Below are 12,723 nucleotides of genomic sequence, written 5' to 3'. Positions count from 1 at the left end.
TAGCTGTTACTAGTTTCTGTTGAGGAGGCATGATTTCATGAGAAGAAAAAAAACATAAGAGCGTGCATTAAAGACGTCAATATTTTGCCATTTTGTAACCATGCAGAACAGAGGTATTTTATCGGCCGGCCATATTGAAAGCGGTACACTCAAAGAACTAGAGAGTGGCAGCACGTACGTACAGTGGCCTCATTGAAATTCACTTGTCCGTCGGGCTGGGAGAATGTTGTTTTCACTTGCCCGGACTAAAAATTCACTTGTCATGGGCGTCGGGCGGCGAGAATTTTCGAGCCCTGATTCACTGTGCTGTTGACAAGGTTAAGCTGTGTCCATGTAACATATTAATTAACTACATTCAATCAGGAAATCATGCTGTCAGCATTTTGAGAATACATGTTAGTGCACATGTTTAGTGTGAATGAATTATATTAAAAGAAACTTTGATTGGTCAGAACAATAAATCAAGGTTTGCATCAGTATTTTTCCTAATTTTACCATTTCATATCTGATCATCAAAACTCAGATGTCAAAATACCTGAAGAGTACTGTGACACACACTTCTGTTAAAATCTGTATTACTATGAGGCTAAGTTAATGAAAATCAACTGGTTTATATGTGATTAAGCAAGAAAAATCAGAAGATAAAGTTGTGTTTCTGTTTGTTGTAAGGGATCTTCAAGACATCCATAGTAAAATATATATACTTCATGTTATGCTTCATCAGTCCGGGTCAGCTCCAAAGTTGGAGTGCTATACCATAATATTTCCCCACTCTCATTAGCCAATCAGCGGCCAGCGCGCCATCAGTAAAAATTGTATTTCCTGGCAACCTCCACATGTGTCCTTCGTTACGTACGCCATACTGTGTCGAACTCCTGCGCCGTATTCTGTCATAATGTCGAACAGTTGTGTGGCCTCTCTGTCAAAACACAATTTCAAAAGCGCGTACCAGTTTTTTTCTGGCTAAGACAACCAAACCCATATATCGCTGTGATTCCTAGACTCTGGCTTGAAGTCCTGCGAAATATAAAATCGTGTACCTACACAGATCGTTCAGAATACCCCATTTGTATCGGTGATGGCAGCGATACAAATTCTACCGTATGGGGAACAGTTGTGTGGCCACTCTGTCAACACATTTTCAAAATCGCGTACCATTTTTAGTCTGCGTTTGACAACTACAAAACAGGTATCGTTTTAAAGCTCTGACATTGCTCTTCTTCCTTGCAAAATGTTATACGCGTACCTACACAAATAACCTTTATAACAGTATTTCTAATAGAGATGACAAACATCCACAAAATGATTCTCGGTACTTGAGCGAAATCGATAAACTGGGGGTAGAAATGAATCGTCAATATTTCGAATATTTGTTCACTAATCGGACTCCTTGTTGGACATGACCTTCTGCAGAACACGTGGATTATGTTGACTGTCGAAATTCGTCAAAATTCACAAGACAGGGGCTTAATAAGCGGCCCAAAACTGCCGATCACACTTGGTGGGTAATTTGTGACCCAGCGTGACCTGTACTTTTAATGATGTAATCTGGTCGATGATTGGCTGAATGCCGGAATACATTATCATAATGAGTCTCCAATTTTGGAGCTGATCCGGATTGTTCATGTTAGTGAAAGCTATGTCCTTCTGTTTGTTGATAGGGATATTTCACATAATGTCAATATATATGTGGTGTATGGTATGCTTCACTACTCATATTTTTGCTGTCAGCAATATAGAGCTACAGCAAGGTAGTACTGAGATATTTAAAAAACTTCAAGTAAACATAGCATTGCATCATTGGGTGTTCTAATAAAGTTGAATTTATTTTTGCAGCCATATGATGGAGCCATCACTCTACTATTGAGAATGACACTGAAATTTGATCCAGGAATGGAATAGACAGGACTAGAAGATGAATTTCAGTGACAAACATTTTCAATTACACCAAGACACCATAGCAACACAGATAGCAACATTAATTTGTATTCACTGTCCCTGCAATGTGCTGAAAGCAATATCAATTATTAAAAATGTACAGCGCATGATAAAGGGCATGTAGCCAACATGGTGGCTAGGACAGCCACACTCTATCCTGATCCACTCTTTAGCTTGCTGACGCAATGAGACTCTGATTGGTGGCATCACAAAGTACAGCTATTATTGGACACACTTTATGACAGTGTTCAGAACCCCATAGTCATTGCAGGAGCTGTATTGAAAGAAATTGTTTGTTACATTGAAAAAGTCAAACTTTGATTTTAAAGCGCAGTGGTCGTCGCGCTGCGCGTGCGTGATTTTTTTGTTGATAAACATAAATTTTGTAAACATAAGTCTTCTCAACTTCAATAGGAGTGAGATGGGAGCAGTCCCCCACTTTGTTAAGGCCTTTGTAAGACTCAACATCATGCAATTGTAAAATATTAAGATCGGAAACGAACTTCAGTGGTGTATTTCTATCTATAAACTCGTGTAGAGCTACGAACATTGGGACACTACACTCAGCACATTATGTCGCTGAGTCTACTGCACGCAGACACAGTGAACAAAAGGCTTTGATCGCGCGCGATCACGCTGGTTGTTACGGTGGCCCAAAACTACCTGTTCTCCGCATTCAAAGTCTGCGTCGCAATCAAATGTCTTTCTCTCACATATGTCTCTGCATTCAAAGTCTGCGTCGCAATCAAATGTTTTTCTCTCACATATGTCTCTGCATTCAAAGTCTGCGTCGCAATCAATTGTTTTCTCTCACATATGTCTCCGCATTCAAAGTCTGCGTCGCAATCAAATGTTTTTCTCTCACATAAGCTTATGTCTCCGCATTCAAAGTCTGCGTCGCAATCAATTGTTTTTCTCTCACATATGTCTCCGCATTCAAAGTCTGCGTCGCAATCAAATGTTTTTCTCTCACATATGTCTCTGCATTCAAAGTCTGCGTCGCAATCAATTGTTTTTCTCTCACATATGTCTCCGCATTCAAAGTCTGCGTCGCAATCAAATGTTTTTCTCTCACATAAGCTTATGTCTCCGCATTCAAAGTCTGCGTCGCAATCAATTGTTTTTCTCTCACATATGTCTCCGCATTCAAAGTATATACCCTCGGTATATAGCGTCCGAATTTTTGCCACACATACGCGCACTCCACGTAGTGTGGCAAAAATTCGGGACGCTATAGGGCCTATACCGTACAAAATGGGGCGCCTTTGGGCCGTAGTGCACTACGTGGAGTGCGCGTTCGGAGAGTCAATTTCACCTCCCGCGTCATGTTGAAAATTTCGCCGTATTTCCTTGCTGCACATCTAAATATTAATGAAAGAGCAACAGGTCCTATTTCCCGTATATGCTGCCCTTACAATTATAATATTTTGGGAAGAATTTCACAAGGAAATTCCAAAAATACGTAAGCGATAAGAGACATATGCAAAATCAAGTAAAAACACAGTCAACAGCAAAACGATCTTCAACTCGTCATTTCATAAAAAAGAGGGAAACTAAAAAAAATAAACATAGAGTTTAGTTACCCTTCATGATATGTGTCATACCAAATATTATAAAAAATAACAGCGAAATGAAAAAGTTAAACCAACGGTTTTTTTCAGATGTATTTTTCATTTTACGATGTGTCTACTCTGCTCGATTTCCCATAGAAAACAATTGCGTTTAATGTACAGAACAGACCGTACAACTATCGCTCGTTCAAATTTCTCAATTCTGAACCAATTATAGTGAAAAGTGGCACGGTGTTTCCTTGATATATATACAAAATTGCTGTCGTTTTAGTTTTTTGAATTTCTCGACGAAACTTGTTTTAGTTGCATTTTATTTTTCCGATCGCTGAATTTTTGCTCTTGCCCTCAATAAAATGGCGATCTTACAGCGTTTGCATATGCAGAATCAGGGTCTAATATTGACCCATTTTAATCGGTTAGCGTCTCTTAAATTATACAGACCAAATACCAGTCAGGTTGTTGTAATTTATACCAATTTTGGCGAATATTAACTATGAAAATCCCAGTAAACTGATGAAGAGCTTAACATATTTTAAGCTTTTTTCTGGAGATATATACTTGTACAATTAGTTTGATCTATATCTATTTTTGACAGAGTTGTTGTTGTTATGTCATAAGATGATTTACGACGAATTAAAACACTGGTTAAAAAGCATCACCAAAGCACCAACGTTCAAAGAAATGTAAACACTTTCAACTGTGGTGAAAATTCATCCTCTTTTGTAGTTTACATAATTAATTTAAATTAATTAATTTGAATAGATTACAATTTTGTTAAAAACTTTACAAAAGCGTAAAGTATATCTTGAAGATCTAGACTACTGTTTCAAATTTTATCAAAATCCATCCAAAAATAAATGGGTTGCATCCTTTTTCATAGTTATCCTAATTAATTAGTCTATATGCATAAATTAAAAATTTTGTTAAATGAAAACAACGTCGTTCACTTATCAGTCTCAAAAACACTCCGATGTTTCAAATTTAATCAAAATCCATCAATAAATATGTGAGTACTGACTTTCGTTAGGATAATCTAATTCAATCTGCTTATTTGCATTAACCAAGTTACCTATTTGTTCTAAATAAAGTACACTTAGAAGTGAATGTTCTCTTTCTAACCAAACTATTCCTTGTCAATGGTCAACTGTTGTGAACTACATTCACTTTTTCTGTCAAAAGCAGAGATATTTGCATTATTTTTCACAAAAAATGAAAGAAAAATGGTTTTCAAACATGTTGCCATGGTAACGATGGTCTAACAGATTACTTTCAGTAATTTTCTGTTATTGCCATGGTAACAGTTTAGGGTTAATGTATGTTTTGTTTACAAAAAATAGCTTTTGTGAAGCTAGTCTGCTTTGATGACCTTTGACCTACATTTGTAATGGCAGGCATTGTTCCCAAAGGCACAATCAGAGAATTGTCAACGTATGGCAGTGGACGAGGAGAAGTCTGGAGGCCATGGGGATTGTCAATAACCAGAATGGAGAAGTAGTTGTCAGTGACAGAGGACCTAATGACCAGCCTGGCAGTGTGAAGACAGTAAAAGCAGACACTGCACAGATCATATCAACAATCACTTTTCATGGCTTGCCAAATATATTCACACCAATAGATGTGAAAATGTCTAAAAACAACTTATATTACATTGCCGACAAAGGTAACAATTGCATTCTAGTGTGCGATGCAAAGAGTAGATTGAAACAAATAATAGATATTGGTGAAGTGAGGTACCCTATGATATGTCTTGGTCCAGACAACACTGTTTTTGTAGCAGACTACAATGGCCGTGTGATAAAATACAGCAAGGCTGGTGAAATGATATCAAGTAAAGAACTCAGTAAACCCTGGTATCTGGCCATGAATAGCAAATATCAACTCATAGTGTCATGTCGAGGTGAACATTGTATCTATGTTTTGGACAGTAATCTCAACACATTGCACATATTTGGACATAAGCATTTAGTAGATCCACACGGAGTCAGTGTTGATGCAATTGTAGAAAATATTTATGTAGCAGATAAGAATAAAATAAAGATCTTTAGTGCACAGGGTGAATACCTGAGAGATGTAACTGTACATGGAACACCTCAGTTCATTGCATTGTTTGCAGACGGAAGAATAGTTTATGTCAGTGGCACTGTGCGTGTAATCTACACGTAAGAAATATGAGAAGACAGTTTATGCAAGTATTGCAGCAAATACAACTCTACAACAACACCATCCAAAGTGAAAATTCCTCTTTTTTCATCAAAACTTTCAATTTTACGTTATGATGTAAAGAAAAGACTCAAGTGAAATTGAAGTCATTGGTTGAAATTTTGTATTCTTTAAGAGTAATTTTTTGTACAACTGTCAAGAAATTGTATTCTGGTTTGTTGAAGAGCAATTGTAATGAATGCAAGAATACAAATATTCTCATTTTTTTGAGAATTGTTGATATTTTCCCTACCATGTTTGGGTTAGAATTTTACGTCTTGATGTAATTGATTTGGGAAAGTGGAAATTTTAATGATCAGTTGAAATTTTATATTTGTTTACAACAATATGTTTGAAAATTGATGAAGGTATTATTTGCATTCAATGGTTTGAGATGATTGCATTGCAAAATGTAAACAATATCATGGTTTTTCTTGGAAATACTTGACACTTTCCATGGCATGTTAGGGTTAGAATTTCACTTCAGAATGTAATGAAGCTGGGAAAGTGAAAATCAAAGCAATCGGTTGAAATTTTCATATTTTTTACAAGTTGTGTTTTGATAATTTTATACATGATTGCATTGACAGTTGTATTCATTGAAACCATTGATCAAAGCATCGCTGTCAAATCTTGTCATATTTGCTGCAAATCAATAGATACAATGTTCAAACTTTACCTGTAGGTCGGACGAGGTCAAAAGCACTTGTGATTTCTTGCATTCCACTTCGATCACACAAAAATGTTGAGAATTTCGCGATTTTAACAGAAAACACGGCCCATTCAGTCTGCTACTAATCCAAGACACACTGTTCATGTTGTATACGTCCGCAATTCAGTGTTCCCTCTGAGGTTTCAAGAGGGTGCGCAACTTGAGATCACGGTCCCTCCAGGACTGTGTGAGATACGTCGGATTATTGTCTCACAGCTGGGTCCGTTCATGTATATGCTAATTTACTGAGGTACGTCACAACGTACAATGAATGTTGGTGGCAACTGCGCCACCAACGGGCGCTAAACCCGAACGCGGAAGTAAAATCTACGCCGAGATCGCACATTTCACCCCGAGTTATCGTTTCCAAAACTACCGATCGAAATGACTGAGACTAAAGTTGCGCAAAACATGAAATTTCACTGCGAGAGCAGTCGGAGACACTGCGCAATTGGCGCGCAAATAAGCCTTAGCGGGAACACTGGTCCGCATTATTCTACGTGTGTGACGACTGTGTTGTGACGTAATCACCGTCCCTCCACGTGGGTGGAGGGACGGTGACGTAATCAATTAATCCGCTGAAACGGACAGCGTATTAGCAAGTTGGCTATGTTTTCGGAGCAATTACAGTGGTATGTACACAAGTTGGAGAGGAGATAAGGATTTGTCGATAATGTATAAAGCAGTCAGATGGTGTGGAGTCAAACTCTTTATTTGAAATATCACAGTCAAAATTAATAAAATCAAATAAGGTAAACCATCTCACAAAAAACACATCCCTCCCCACACCAGGGGACTGATTTCTTTCCGCTGTGGTTGTACTAGACTTTTTAACATGGGTCAAAGGTTTTGTGTGAACTTTTCATTGAGGTATTTTCAATTTTATATTCATTTTTAAAACAGTTCTACATTTTCCTATAACAATGGCAGACTGATCAATTCAATTTCGTTATTACACCGGTACCTCTTGATATTTAGTCTAAACGTTGTCTTCAGCAAACTAAATGTTTGGATTTTGGCAGATATTAATTGGCACAGTTCAATGTGGATTATAGTTTACTGTACGATTCTCTTTAGAGTTTGTACTTTAAATGGGTTTTACTTCATGAATCACGATTTTTTACACTTTGTATGCTTTATTAAAATTACATATTTTCTATAAACATCATAAAGACTGTTGAGAACTTGATTGACTTGTACACTAATTTTTACGTATTGCCTGTAAATTGTCAAAATTACTGTAGATTTATATCAAAGCATGACATCTGTCAGCGGAATTACTCATGCTAGTAAATTTGGACTTCACATTTATTTAAGAACTTCGTTGGAAGTTAATCATGGTATTTTCTCGCCAGATTTTATATTGGATAAAAATGAATCATTCAAAGGTCCTAGTTTCGGATTGTATTTTTGTCATAGATAGATTGAATGTGTTGTACGCCTGTTTTATGTAAAAATGTGAAGTGATAGAGAGATTTCGGTCAGACATTAATTAGACTTGGGGCACGTTTTCTTCATTCAAACATTCTGTATCAGCAAAGTAGATATGTGAGGATCGAGATCCCACTTGACCTGAATTTGTAAATTTTGTATTGTCTACGGAGGAAGCCAAGAATTTTATTCATTTAAATAGGAGTGAAAAGAAAGTCTCAACGACACTTACTTTCAAGAGTTGTATTTGAAACATACAGGTACCGTAGTAAAAGACTTTATTGGCATTAGTAAAAACAACCTTGATAAACATAAATAGAAATGGCAGACTGTTTCACAAATGTATACAGGAAAAATTTAAACTGTTACGTGTCACAGTATTTTGAGCAACATTCTTATCAGCAGTTTTTCAAACTTGTAAGTTTTCCTTTGACCACAATGAGATGTAGAAAGTAACGAGGGCGTTGAACCTGTTAACAATCATATGTATTGTTTTCACGTTATTACGGTATTTGTACTCCATAGTGTCAGTAGTATCACCGGATTAACTTTGCCAGTGTCAACAACGAACGCACCAGCAAGGGTATAACGGATATCCTGCTTGTGCGTTCGTTGTTGACTTTGTGGGTGACTTTCTGGGTTCCATGTGTTTAGACTGGCGGTTCTCCTTCGATCGTATCTTCATAATGTTTCTGATGATGTAACAAATATTTAAAACACTTTCCATTTGAACTGCATTTTCAAAAGGCTGCATTTTAAGATTTGCACGATTGGCAAAATTGGATTTTATATTTGAAGCAAACACCATTTCTAACATTGATGTGATTTTTTTTTAATTTAAGCGGGCATGAAAACTGCTTTTTAACTAAGATGTGTGAATATTTCATTGTAGAATTGATTAAAAACTTGACCTTATTGATTGAGGTTTCAAATCTTTAATGAGAAATCTATAAACAGTGTATTAGTGACTTAACGTACGCAAGCTTTCTCAATATGTCAGTTAATTTTATTTCTTTAACATTGTGATCCGTTTTCTTTTCACACACTTTACATTTGAAATATATGCATGCAGAAGTACTTTTAGTTTTGTAACAATCATAATTTTGCGAAAATAATATCACATAAGAACTCTTACAGGTTTTATTCAACTTGAAGGGATTATTTTGGAACAACTGCTTTTGAATCATCACTATGAGTAATAAACTGCTTGAATTGCATTCCTGTCTCTGTGAATTCTTTACATCAGCAGCGTCCTGCTTACATGCATGGGAATTGTCAGTATAGAAGTATTGACATCAACAAAAAGCGAAAAATTGTTATCCAAAATACAAATTCGAAACAATAGCCGTTACATTTATGTATACTTGCCCCAAAGGTATAGACACTCAGTCTCTAGGTCTATAAAGCTATAGCACAATACACGGAACAGGAGAGTGAAATCAAAAGGGGGGATATTTTGAAATATCAAGTAAACCAAACTGTCTGGTAAATTCACCATCGACACGCGAAATGTTCAAAGTGACGATGTACCATAACAATCTGCAGAGGGCAAAGTGATTTTCAAAAACGATGAACGTTATCCAAGAACATTGAAAGAGTGCATCAAACGTGTTTGTATTTTTGCGCAATGGGTTGGTGCTTACACGCACCGCCGAGGCCAGAGAAACGCACGTACTAGCTATAAAGAAAGGTTTCAAAGTTATCGTAACAGAGGGCGCACTCCTACTCACCGTCGCCGTCCGTCACCCTATCACCAATAGACAAAATCTACCTAAATCCTTTACCCTTGGTATCAACAAAAATACATAAACAATGGCGATTGAAAGTGAACGGAGATTTGTTCAGTATTATAAAATGTGTAGACTCAAAATAAAAGTGCGCATGCCTAACGAAATTCACTGCGTGTCTGAGGCATGGAGTGTAGCTCTCACTTTCGGTGCCTTGGCCATGCAGTCTGAAAACAAACAAACAAACAAACAAAGAATTACTACAGTAGCGTTTTGTTCTATTGGGCGAAGTTCAAATCATAAGTTCCTTGGATAAATTTCGCACTCTCAGACTTGTTTGAAGCACGGCGGAGAGTTTCGGCAGACATAAGCGTGTGTAAATGTGGTTGCCATTTAGCAATAACGCTAAAATTAACAAAAATATTCTACCATGCATTTGGCATAAGAGATTTATTCCTTCCAGAGTGTTTCGGTCCTGTCATCTGAATATCTAATCACCATATTTTCAATTGATATTTAGTTCCTCTCAGTAAATTCCAGAAAATGTGGGTAAAAAATGTCGCTTTGCCCGACGGTGTGTGACTCTCTCTGCCCCCAGGTCCCCAGCCCCCTCCCCTTGCGTATTTGTCTCAAAATTTGATTTTGTCTGTAACGTATTACCAAGAGGATATGTTTAACGTTGGCGTTTACATGTTGCGTCAGAGCCGACCGAGAGCGAAAATATTAATAAACTGTGAATACGACTGTAACTAATTCAGGATAATTGGATTTTCATATTTTTCAAATTTCTAAATTAGCCATAAAAACAAGTGTGTAACTCAAAAAGAAAAGCAGAGGAGATTACACTTGTAGATTAAATCGGTATTACTTCACCATCCAATTATACTAAATTAGTTGTAATCGTGTTTGTGTCATTCAGGGCGTATGTGATGAAGAATCCTACCAGACGCCATGATCTCAGACTCATATATTATCCTATCGAAGATTATTCACAAGGGGAACATTGCCATCTTCTACAAAGCTGAACCGTGTATTTTTTTCTGGACACCTCGAACTGCAGGAGTTCTAAAGAAAGAGCACATAATTATATAATTATGTTTCGTCAAGCCGACTTTGGTTATGTCCACATCATATTGCCTGATATTTTTCCTAAATCACCAAACATTTACCTAAAGAGCGTAGTTTTGATTACAAGAAATCGCAACACACACTTCCTCGGATGCTGCCGATCGCAAAGTCGATATCCAGTCTATTGACACCCGTGACTTGCTCCAGTCTGAGGTATTACATTTCCCATAGCGATGGACGTCATAAAATTTCAGATACCCCTGTGCTATCTCATTCAACTTTCAGGTAATGGCAACACAAAGTGCTTGCATTGACAGGTTTGAACAAGGATGAACATGAACGTGAATACTAGTATAACATCCGTTCACCTAGGATAATTTAACCCGTTCGTCTAAGCTTCGTCATAATCGAATCTCTATGATGTGTTTGTTGTTTGTTTGTTTGTTTATTTGTTTGTTTTGTTGGGACGTTAGAGAAATCGGATGTCCTCAAAAGTACTTAATCATTTTACTGAAATTTGAATTATACTCTCGGTCGAAGGCTTTAATTACTCCGTATGTACACCCGATGTCATATACAGGGAGGGGGTCGGAACTGCGCTAATGTTACTTTCTCGTTTACTAGCGATGTATTTTATGCACGATAACTAGATGCATCACATCAACATAGCTGCAACATTTATTTTACTGTATGTCATGGCAAACATGTTGTAACTTTCATCAACAGTATACATTTGTCACATGATACGGGTCCCCTACGAACTTTGAACTTTGACTGTTCTGATGACTCCTACCCTCACAAAGTACAAGTTTCTAACACCTCGCACTGTAAATAAATAAACAACTTTGATTTATAGTTATCGATTAGAAAGCTATCGTTTTCTGTGTAATTTTTAACTCTGGTATTTGCTGTACATTTTGGCAATTATGCGGGAAAAATGGCGAGACATTAGGTACAGTATGTTAGTTACACCATTGCCAAACAGAGGGCGCACTCCTATCGCCTCGATTCGTCTTGCGCCTTGCGCTATCCCGCAGAATACAGCTCAGTGAGGGGCACAGGTCCGTGGAGATTACTAAGTTCCCTGTGAGTATACATAGAGAGAAGGGAAGGTTTGACACGATTTTGCCCTCCGAAATCCTGTAGACGATAAAAATCCACATATATTAACGCATGATGTCAAAAAACTACCGTCCTTCAATAGATAAATACCTTTGGTGTTTAATGACCAACTCTGAGACGCGTTCATAGTTATTAAGTCCCACTTTTGGCCCAAACTGCTGATCAAGTACATTATCAGGGTCTTACGTACGTCAGACATTTTGAGTTGGGCAAATTACCCATAGTTCAGTGTGGATTAATTGGTGTTATATTTGAACTCGTGACCTTTGCTAAAATATTTTCTAAAACACTTTCAAGCTAATGATAGTAAAGGATCCACGACTTGGGTTTGTTCAAAACGCAAAGCTGGACGTTGTACATCAGTATCTGTAGCCCGTTTGATGGCGGATTTAAATTTAGCGGTTGTGGGTCAGGGTTCATCTGGAATGCTAATTAGGAGAACCGCGGTGCTGCTGTACGTAACAGCCTGATGACCAGGGTAACTAGAGAGTTTCGGGCCGATATTGAGACTAAAGGCTGGTTTGCCCACTTGAAACTTGAGCGTTAAAGGCAAGAGGTATTTTGCTATCGTCATAGACCTTTTATTTGACTCTAAACCCCATATTTGTTTGGATTCACGGTCCGGCAGGCAAAATCGTGTCAAAACCTTCCCCTTCTCTCTATGCATGTACACCCGCAACTCCGGACACCTGTGGTGAGGGGTAATGCAGTCAATCTAATTCCTTTCATCTGCTATTCGTTTTTTACTTTCATGTAAATACGGCTAGTTTTCAATCGGGTTCGAACCCACAACATACGGCATCAGTCGCCTAGCGGAGAGGCCACAGAGAGAACCGCTCGGCTAAATCTCCACTCCCAAAAAGAGTGGTTCAATAGCCGGCCAAGTTGTTACATTTTTCTGACTGAGACCGCTCCACACGTTGTAGAGTTCGTGAAGCACTCACGCACGCATGCT

Source organism: Ptychodera flava, unplaced genomic scaffold (genome assembly GCF_041260155.1).
Source record: "Ptychodera flava strain L36383 unplaced genomic scaffold, AS_Pfla_20210202 Scaffold_31__1_contigs__length_3010019_pilon, whole genome shotgun sequence".
NCBI classification, from domain to species: domain Eukaryota; kingdom Metazoa; phylum Hemichordata; class Enteropneusta; family Ptychoderidae; genus Ptychodera; species Ptychodera flava.
This window is presented reverse-complemented; position numbering follows the sequence as displayed.